Source organism: Adiantum capillus-veneris, chromosome 8 (genome assembly GCF_014529385.1).
Source record: "Adiantum capillus-veneris isolate H3 chromosome 8, ASM1452938v2, whole genome shotgun sequence".
Lineage (NCBI taxonomy): Eukaryota > Viridiplantae > Streptophyta > Polypodiopsida > Polypodiales > Pteridaceae > Adiantum > Adiantum capillus-veneris.
Window position 1 is genome coordinate 153560205 of NC_140938.1, and position 8893 is coordinate 153569097.

Genomic DNA, 8893 nt, shown 5'->3' on the forward strand with positions numbered 1-8893 from the left:
GAAAATGTATTGAAATGTATTATGGGCACCCCCTCCGTCGTTCTAATCGAGGGGGGGAGTATATGTCTCATGAATTTAATGCATTGCTGGCTAGTACTGGGATAAAACACCAATGTACAGTGCCTTATACACCTCAGCAAAATGGTGTTGCTGAGAGGAAAAACAGGTCACTTACGGAAATGGCATGATGTATGGTCAAAAGTCAAGCTTTGACGCATTCTTTTTGGCTTGAGGCCATCATGTGTGCCACTTATGTACTACACAAGTGTCCTATGAAAGCTTTGCAGTCTATTACTCCATATGAAGCATGGCATGATAGAAAGCCTTCTATTGAGCACATGCGTGTTTTTGGCTATTTGGCATGTGCTTTGGTGCCACAAACACAGCGTAGAAAATTGGATGATAAGGCTGTCAAATGTATTTTTGTTGGTTATAGTGTTGAAAGCAAAGGTTACAGGTTGTATCATCCGCAAACAAAGCGTATTCTGGTTTCATGAGATGTAATGTTTGTGGAAGATTCTGTTCAGCCCTTGCTGTCATGTACTAGAGACAGTAATGTAAGCTCACAGGACATTTATGACACTTTGTTGCCTCTTTTCGGTGGTGGAAGTTCGAATGTAAATTCCAATGAGGCAAATGTACAGCCCGTGGGGGTTTCCCAAAATGTTACAGATCAGCCTAATACTGATGCATATGTACATGATGTACTTGATAAGGAAAGGGTTGAAAACGAGCAGGCTAGAGGTATGCCAAAATGGCTGGTGCATACATTGCATGACAGTAAATTGGATGCACCTTCGTCTAGTCATACTCGTTCAGGCTCTTGCCATGCATCTTATGAATCAGATTGTTATGCTTTGGTTGTGTCTAACTTACATGATGTTGAGGAGCCTCTGTCTTTTGATGAAGCACAAAATTCAAAAAATTGGATGGCTACCATGCAATCAAAATATGATGCACTTATAGAAAATGACACATGGAATTTATGTGATTTGCCTCGTGGCAAAAAGGCCATTGGTACGAAGTGGGTTTACAAGTTGAAACGCAAGCCAGATGGTGAGATCCTTCGCCATAAGGCTTGGCTTGTTGCAAAGGATTATGCACAACAAAAAGGCATAGATTATGCAGAGACTTTTGCTCCCACTTGTTGTATGACGACTATGCGTTCTCTATGTGCATTGACAGCTCATTTTGGTTGGGATGTACATCAATCAGACATTGTTACTGCTTTCTTGAATGGTGACATATTTGAGGAAGTTTATGTAATGCAGTCTCGCGGTTTTGTCAAGAAAGAACAAGAGGACAAAGTGTGCAGATGTAAGAAGGCTTTGTATGGGTTGAAGCAATCTCCTCGTGCTTGGTATGAGAAAGCTGACACTCATTTAGTCAAACAAGGCTTTCGTAACAGTCCAACAGAAATCACATTGTATGTAAAGCGTGAGGGTGATGTACTTCTCATTGTGATTCTTTATGTAGATGATTTGCTGATCATTGGACCAAATGAGAGACATATTGCTGAATTTAAGGCCTATTTGAATGCTACTTTCAAGATGAAAGATTTGGGGTTGTTGCATCATTACTTGGGTATACAGTTTAAGAAGTGTGATGGTGGTATTGCCTTGTTCAGAAAAGTTACATAGAGACATTGCTATGTAAATTTGGACTTGAGGATTACAAACCTATTGCCACTCCCATGGAAACAAATTTAGAATTGAGTCCTCATGATACTAGTGATCCTCCAGATGTCACTCCTTACCAAACTTTTGTTAGATGACGCATTTATGTATGCAACACAAGGCCGGATATTCAATTTGCAGTCTCACAGGTCAGTAGATTTATGCATAGCCCAAGGTCTAAGCATTGGCAGACTGTCAATAGGATTTTCTGCCACCTAAATGGCACTTTACATCTTAGCTTGTTTTATCCCAAGGGGGGATCATTTCCACCAGACTTACATGCTTTTTCGAACTCAAATTGGGCGGGTTGTTTTGACACGAGAGTGTCCACAAGTGGTTTTTGTTTCATGCTTGGTAGTTCATGTATATCATGGTTGAGCAAGAAGCAACCTACTGTGGATACTTCTAGTTGTGAGGCTAAGTACAACGCAGTCTTCACAGCTACGGTTGAGTGTGTATGGCTCAGACGCCTTATGGTTGATTTGGCTATTGGATAGGACACTGCCAACACTATCTATACTAAGTCAAAGCGCATTGGCAGTTGCAAGGAACCCAGTTTTTCATGCTTGCACAAAGCACATTGAGGTGCATTACCACTATGTCAGGGAGAGGCTCTCAGCAGGAGAGATCAGCTTGGCTTATGTGCCAACATAGGACAACCTTGCAGATCTTTTCACAAAGGCATTGTCTCGTGAGAAGCTCGAAGCTTTCCGCAAAGCTTTGGGCTTACTGCCCTTTGTGGACTGATCATGTCCTCAAGGCATGGCACTTCCCTTTACTCATGTCCCAGCTCTCATTCATCGCATCACTCTAGGGGGGATTTGTGACCATATACATGTGGTAGTGATATGTGTGAACACACTAGGACCGCCTGAGCATTTTTTCCCTTTTCAGGAGGTATTTCCCTCGTGCATTGTATATACGCCCATCACTCTAGGGCTATCTATCTTTTCATTGCACACTAAGTAATATACTCTCAGTTGTGTGCCTTGAGCTTCCTTCATCTTCTCCAAGTTGTGTGCGTTTCCCTGCAACCCTGATTCCAATGATTTTTCCCACGTGCTTTGTATATACGCCCATCACTCTAGGGCTATCTATCTTTTCATTGCACACTAAGTAATATACTCTCAGTTGTGTGCCTTGAGCTTCCTTCGTCTTCTCCAAGCTGTATGCGTTTCCCTGCAACCATAATTCCAACAATAAGCACATGCACTAGCTAGGGTTGTAGCCTAGCAATCGAAGGCTAATATGGGGTCATTGTGTGTGAACAAGCTCTAAAAAAATGTCTTTAGGTTCAAGTCACAGTCAAAAATCAATCAACGGATCAAATTGAGCTCTAATCTAGTGCAAGCGTATGCCCAACGGCTAAAATCAAGCCAAGTCAAGATCTCGTGTGTGAACGGGCTCTAACTAGCATAATCTAATCAATGTCAAGGCCAAAAACGAGTCTCTATAGCAAATCGGGGGGTCAAATGTGATCTATCGTGGGATCTACAATCAAATCAGACCAAAATGGAAAAAACACGTGAACAGGCTTTAAAGCTTATCAACTGGCTGAATGTAGATCAAAATCAAAATACGTGTACGAACAAACTCTATGCATGCAGTCTGCTCAAATCTGTTCAAGACTGGCATAATCGGGCAAAATCGGATAAAAGCTTGGCAAAATCGATCTCTCTGAGGTGTATCTACTCTAAATGGAGCTAATCGTGTGTAAATGCGCGTGAACGGGGTGTGTATAGAGTGTAGGATGAGTGTGTTATGCAAGAAGAAGAGTCCTTTAAGAGAAACACAATTTTTTTTCATTTTTTTCATTTTTGGATTTTATTTCTTTAAAAAATAAATAAAAATATCCACAAAGAATAGCAACAAGCAAACGCAAAATCAAAAATAAATGAATAAAACAAAAATAAAAAGGTAAAAAGCTCAAAAAGAAAACAAGAAAATCAATTGCAAATTTTTTTATTTTTAGAGTTTTTGCTTTTTTCTTTGCGATTTTTTGGAGTTTTCATTATTTTGTTTTTTAACAAAAATTACTTTTTTCATTTTTAAGGAATTTTTGTGATTTTTTCTTATTTTGTTTGAGTTTTATTTTATTTTAGTTTAGTTTTATATTTTTTGAATTTTCTCCTAAATTTTTCTTTTTTTCATATTTTTAGAAAAAAATGGTTTCGATATGAGTTTCTCTTTTCTGGGATTTTTGGTGAATTTTTTGTTTTTTTCAAGGTTTTTGTGATTTCTTTTTTGAATTTTCTTTCAAAGAATTTTTATTCTTCTTTTTTGACTTAATAATTGATTTTTTAATTTATTTTATTTTTTTTCCCTTCCTGGATTTTTAAACCCCTTTTTTGAAAAAAAATTATGTTTTTTTCTTTTTATTTGATTTAAAAAAAAATATTTTTCTATTTTTTTAATGATTTAACTCTAGAACGCAATGGTAGGGCTCTGGCTCTTGTGATCTGGCAAGGTCGGGTGTGTTAGGGCTGTAAGCACCTAGAAACTAGGTGTCTGACGGTCCGTGGGTTGAAGCTGGATAGACCTCCTCTGTGTGTCGCTGCCTGTATATATCGACAATCCATCTATCTCACCATAAATCCACAATAACCTATCAAACAGGGCTTTTGGATCCATGATCACCAAAATCTAGCAATCTAGGTCAAAGCCGGTGTCAATAAGCACATGCACTAGCTAGGGTCGTAGCCTAGCAATCAAAGGCTAATGTGGGGTCACTGTGTGTGAACAAGCTCTAAGAATATATCGAGGTCCACGTCACATTAAAAACTCAATCAATGGATCAAACCGAGCACTAATTGAGTGCAAGTGTGTGACCAACGGCTAAAATCAAGCCAAGTCAAGATTTTCCGTGTGAACAGGCTCTAACTAGCATAATCTAGGTAATGTCGAGGCCAGAAACGAATCTCTATAGCAAATCGCGGTCAAATGTGATCTATCATGGAATCTGCAATCAAATCAAGCCAAAATGGAAAAATGGACATGAACAGGCTCTAAAGCTCATCAACTGGCCGAATGTAGATCAAAATCAAAATACATGTACGAACAGGGTCTATGCGTACAATCTGGCTCAAATCTGGTCAATTCTGGCATACTAGGACAAAATCAAATAAAATCTGGCAAAAATCGAGCTCTCAGAGTGTATTCACTCTAAACGGGCCTAATTGTGTGTAAATGCGCGTGAACAAGGTGTCTACGAGGTATAAGATGCGTGTGTCATGCAAGGAGAAGTTTTTGAGAAAGGAAATGCAAATTTTTTTCGGTTTTTTGAGTTTTTAAATTACTTTTTTTAATAATAAAATAAAAATATCCACAAAGAAAAACGACAAACAAATGCAAAATAAAAAGAAATGAATAAAACAAAAATAAAAAGGTATCAAACTAAAAAAAAAAACGAAACAAGAAAATCAAATGTAATTTCTTTTAGTTTTTACAAGTTTTTCTATGTTTTTGTGATTTTTTCGTAGTTTTATTGTTTTTTAGTTATTTTTGTGCTTTTTCTTATTTTGTTTGAGTTTGCTTTTCATGGATTTTTATCTTAATTTTTCTAATTTTAATGGTATTTTTTGTGAATTTTTTTGGGTTTTTATTTGAGTTTCTTCTTTGGGGTTTTTTGTGAAAAAACAATTTTCAGGGTTTTTGTGATTATTTTATTAAATTTCTTTTTCAAAATTTTTATTCTCCATTTTTGAGTGTTTATTTGATTTTCTTTTTTTTTTTTCCTGTTTTTGGATTTTTAAACCCCTTTTTTGGATATTTTTTTAAATGTGTTTTTCTTATTATTTGATTTTTTTTGTTTCTTCAATGATTTTTATCTTTTAAGTAAATAAATAAATAATAGAAAATCAATGAAATCAAATCAAATGAAATGGAAAATGAAATGAAGTGAAAAGAAAGTAAATCACTAATTTAACTTTGGGGAAATTACCAAATTACCCCTCTAATTTGAGGAAATTCCCAAAATACCCTTCAAATTTCAAAAAATCCCAAAATGCCCCTAATAATTTGTCATAAATTCCCAAAATGCCCTTCAAATTTTCCAAAATTCCCAAAATACCCCTGGTTGGGAGACTAAATTTCTCGAAAAATAAATTTTTCTGTAGGTCTTCACAAGAAGAGTGATTGTCTATCGTACAAGATGCTAAAACTACAATTTGAGTTGGTTACGTAGGCTTTGGAGATGAATTGCTTCATTATTTTTAGACATAATTGCCTTTTTTGCGATGGTAACAGGTGACAAATTACATGCTGAGCACTCAAAAACGGATCTCAATTGTCAAAAACAAATGAAGATTAGAAAATCTTGAACATTCCAACCAAAATAGATACAAGGGTATTTTGGGAATTTTTGAAATTTGAGGGGTATTTTGGAAATTTCCTCAAATTAGAGGGGTATTTTGGTAATTTTCCCTTTAACTTTTAATGAAGTCAATGCTTGTTGGCAGCGTGGAAGAAGTGTCAGTGTTGTTCGCAAAGAGAGAGGGAAAGAGAAATGTGCCGCACGCGTGCAGAGGTGGATGTCAGCACAAAAAAAAGCCTGGTCTGTGGCGCGCACAGAGAGAGAGAGAGAGAGAGAGAGAGAGAGAGAGAGAGAGAGAGACTTTTTTATTTAAAAATTTGTCTTTTATGTGTTTGTGTGTGTGTGTGTGTGTGTGTGTGTGTGTGTGTGTGTGTGAGAGAGAGAGAGAGAGAGAGAGAGAGAGAGAGAGAGAGAGAGAGAGAGAGAGAGAGAGAGAGAGAGAGAATGCATGTGTGTGAGAGTGATTGTGTGCTTTGGTTTAAAGTGTTTTTTTTAATCCTCTTTTTTTGTGATTATTTTCTCTTTTACTTTTTCTTTGTTTGAAATTGTTTTTTTCTTTTTTTTGGGGGGGTGGGGGGCGGGGGGGGGGGGGGGGGGGGGGGGGGGAGGGTTGATGTTCTTTTTTTACAAACAAAAACTAAAATGAAAAACAAAAACTCAAAAGAGACAACACAAATAAAAAATTAAAAAAAAGAAATATCAACAAAAATAACAAATTTATCAAAAGAGAGAAAAAAGATAGGTGTGATGTGGGGTGGGGGTGTTTGTGTGTGTGTGTGTGTGTGTGTGAGTGTGTGTGTGTGTGTGTGTGTTTTTAAATAGAAAACAATACAAAAAAAGAAAACAATTTGCCCGAGACTCAAAAATTATGCAAAACATTATCCAAAAAATACCAAAAACTGGCTAAAAACTAGAGGAAATTCAGGGAGTTGCATAACATGTGCTAGATTGACAATTTGCATCAATTTTTTTCATTTTCATCATTTTTGGATAAAAATTAGCAATTTTAGGCAATAAAATAGCAAAACAATGCTAAATTTTTTCAAAAATTGACCAAAAAAGTACCTTTTTTTAATTTAAAAAATAAGCAACCCATTCTACTCAATTTCCAGCACTTGACACATCAAGATCACAACCCAAATCATTTTCTAGTGCATTTGACAATCAAATCAAAGAAAATTTGACTGATTTTTTCCTCTTTTTTTGTTTAATTTTGATCCAAAAAGTAACAAAATTAACAATGCAACTAGGCAAATCTCTGCACATACACTTGATTACCACAACTTGAACTTTGCAATGCAACCAATTACACAACAATTTTCCACCAATTGCTAGTTCAATTTTGTGCGCACACACTAGTACAATTAAGCACAAAATTGGTGATTAGAGCACACACATAATTCTACCAAAAATTGGACAACATTTTGGCACAATTTTGGCAATAAAAAAACTGATCCATGATCACCATAACGAAATCAAGCAACTCATTGCTTTTCAAAAATCAAATTGGCATCAATTAAGCCATAATTTGCACTTGAATGTACACGCTTTGCCTACATATAGGCACACAAATTGCACCTAGATTTGCACGGCTTTTTTGTGCCATCGAACTTCAATCAATTATGCACATTAAATCATCAATTGAGTAGGTTAATACGCTCACATTAACATCAAGAAACGCATCAAATTCCCACTTCAAGCGACGACTCCACCGGTGTGTGTGTGTGTGTGTGTGTGTGTGTGTGTGTGTGTGTGTGTGTGTGTGTGTGTGTGTATAATTCCAAAACCGCTTTGACCTACACACATCAACACCAAATCTTATGTGTAGCTTCCATTTTAACAAAATTAAATGCATAAGATCAATGAGCACACATCTAATTAAAGATTTATCAATGTGTAGCATTAAACGCACATGCAACTAATGAGTAATTAGAGGGGATAATTAGTGAAAAGACTCTTAATTACACACTTAAAATCACTCAAATCTTTATGAAATTTTGGCAATTTTGTTTCACAAGAGTGATTACGAAGCCTCTAATTAGGCACACACACATGTACAACACTCCAATTGTTAGAGGATTAGTGTGAAATTAGTGTGTAATTAGTGTGTACAAAGAGAAAAAAATGAATAATTAGTCTACAAGCTACTCAAAACAAACCATATCATCATTCCTACAACCAACACCAAACCCTAATGAAAGTTAGAAATCAAACTATCACACGTGTGATCCTCTATTTTAGGCGCTCGATCCCTAGCAGCGGCACCAATGTTGGCGGTCGTAGTATAGCACACAACCCACCGACATAATGTCAATCCGGTGGATCGAAGCCCGCCGGCTAGTGCATGGAGGTGTAGATGCACCTAGTGTGATGTAATGAGGACTTAAGGGAGAGGAGAAAAGCAAGAGAGGCAAAGAGAGAAAGCTGAAAGATCCATATCTACACACACACACACACACACTCTATCTACACTCTAGCACTCTAATCATGTAGACAATTACGCTACTCTCAATCTAATCTCAAGCATACACACTCTAATCATGCATTGAGCATGCACGTAGAAGTCTAAATATGCAATCCACATACACACAAACTCTAATGTAGCACACATGTGAAGCATGAATGCTCAAACAAGAGGGAAACTAGAGAGATAAGAGAAGATTAGCACTAATCATGCATCATTAACACATATAACTGGAAAGACAAGAGCAAGTGAAGAGAACTTATCTTGCATTACATTCAATTATGGTTACAAATGTGTGTGGAAGCTCCAAGCTCCATAGCCACTCCTCTTCTCCTCCTCCACACTCATCTCTCGCTCTCATGAATGAGCTCTCCCAAGAATGCCCTTTCACATGTCGTGAATTCACTTATATACAAAGGGATTTTCAAAATTGGGCGGCCG